Genomic DNA, 2,410 nt, shown 5'->3' on the forward strand with positions numbered 1-2,410 from the left:
CTGTGCAAGTAATTTCCTTTTGCTCTGCAAACCACAGAGAAATAAGCCTCAGTGTAAGATCTTAAACAATAGTATCAAACAAAACCCAAAGTCAAAACTAGCAAGTTTCTCCTCCCTTGTCCCCTGACATATTACTCCAAAGTCTTGTCCTACTGGTCACAGCTGAACCCAAAACACAATGGTTGAACTCCTCTGTCAAGGAAGAAGGGACAAACACATGCAGAGAAAAAAAGTCACCAGAACATTTTGCATGTCACTCCTCAGGAGCACAGAGTCCACGTACCACAGAGCTCCACTATCTCTGTTCTGCTGCAAATACCCAGGATAAGGAAAACTAAACATAACATTATCAGTCTGACCAAGCCCAATCTTTTTCATAACAGGCTGGTGGCTACATGCAGCACAAATGCTCTTCTTGCCTTCAAAAGACAAAGCAGAAACACCTCCAGCTGGTCCAGGCCAAGCTGTAAGGAGGTCACATCAGAGATACTTCTCACACTGTTGAGCATGATGTGTATATTAGACTAATCTGACTGTTTTCTGGACTAACATCACCCAGACCCTATTAACACAAGTAACAAAGAATGTAACTCAGAAAGACTCTCCCCCAATATAGGCCTACTTGCATATTATTTTCTGAGGCCCATTGGAATGAAGGTTGTAAAGCACTTTCAGCATTATCTCCTAAATTAAGTGCAGCACTTTTCTCTGCAAAGCCTTTGAAGACAATACACAGGAGCAGGAAAGGTGAATCTGTGCTTGGTCTTCCTTGAAGCCACGTGTTCTCCAGTAATGCTGGCATTAAATTGTCAGAAAAAACATTATTTATTGTCTGAAAATCTGGAGCACTATTTTCCTCAGAAGCCTTAGAACAACAACATGACCCTTTCCCCCACTTTCTTCCTTCAGTGAATAAACAAAGGCCTTAGCTGGGTATCTCCAAGTAAGGAGTTATCTATTGTGTTATCTATAGCTAGCACAACCAGGAAGAAAAGGCAAAGCTAAGCAGTCAATTCCTTGACCTCTCCCCTCTGCTGGCTCTGAATTTTTTATTCCAATGTGTTTTTTTCTTGCAGAAACATGGGAAAGAATACAGCATATGGCATGGAATCCTAGAAAAGGTCATACCAAATCAGTGCAATGTGATAAAGCTCAAAAGAACCATAAAATACTTTTACAGCTGTTCCTTGCAAATTAAAACTTCATGCAATGTCTTTATAGACCACACAAACTTCAGGCCTGCTCAGGTCTGCCCAACTCTCTTCTGGTCATATTGTCTTACACCTAAGACTATAAACTGTAGTGTAGGAGATAAACTGTCTGTGATTACCACTAAGGTACATGCTGAAAAGCTGAACTATTAGAACAACTAAGTTGTTACAGAAATGTATGTTAAGCAAACACTATATGCAACTTCCCAGGAAAGAGAACAGAGTTTAGCATTAGGTAATAAAAACCTTGTGTAAGCAAAAGCTCTGTGTAACCAAGGCTTCTATTTTCTATAAACACTTTTAATGAGTCTCACAGTCCAGCAAATTTTTAGTCTTGAAGCTGTGACTAATAGATGAAGTTGAGAATTAAAATTTTGTGCTGACTGGACCTTCACTGGGCTGGTTTAGGCTGGAAATTAGCAACTGGTTCTTCTTTCCCCAGAGGTGTTTGGGCACTGAACAGCTCCCCAGGGCAGTGTCACAGCCCCAAGGCTGACAGAGCTCCAGAGGTGTTTGGCCAATGCTCTCAGGCACAGGGTGTGATTGTCAGGGATGTCTGTGCAGGGCAGGAGTTGGACTGGATGATCCTCAAGGGTCCAACTCTGATTATTCTGTGATTCCGTGAAAACACCACACACCTCTGAGAGCAAGAGAGATTCCCATTTCATTACTGCTCTATGCACAAATGCATAAAACCCTCATGTGTTACAATTTGTTGACACAACCAGAGCGGCAAAACCTACCAACACATCTGTGAAAGGAAATCCCATGAACTCAGAGAGGGGTAAAAAAATAATAATTAAAAACAAAATTCCAAAAATCAACAGTGACCAATTCTGAAAACTTAAAACCTGTCTGTGATGCACAATATATCCTGTGTAAGGCACAGGAACACTGGAAATGCACTCAGGAGCATCAATTACTTCTCATCTAGAGTTACTCATCCAGTGCTGAAGTTCTGGACTATGCAGTGTCCCAGGTGGAACCCCAAACACAGGCTATGCAATGTGTTAAGCTGCTGGATAAAAACAATAGTACTCCAGGGGTCAGGGATCAGAAACCATGTCATTGCCTCCCAGAGAGATAATCCACTTACTAGACTATATATAGTCCAACGAGGAGGTTGGTTTGTTTAGTTCTTAGATTCATTGGATTTGAGTTCAGCAGACAGGGACTTCCCACAGACCAGACTATGTAGC

This window comes from Acanthisitta chloris, unplaced genomic scaffold (genome assembly GCF_000695815.1).
Source record: "Acanthisitta chloris isolate BGI_N310 unplaced genomic scaffold, ASM69581v1 scaffold36829, whole genome shotgun sequence".
In the NCBI taxonomy this organism is placed as follows: Eukaryota; Metazoa; Chordata; class Aves; order Passeriformes; family Acanthisittidae; genus Acanthisitta; species Acanthisitta chloris.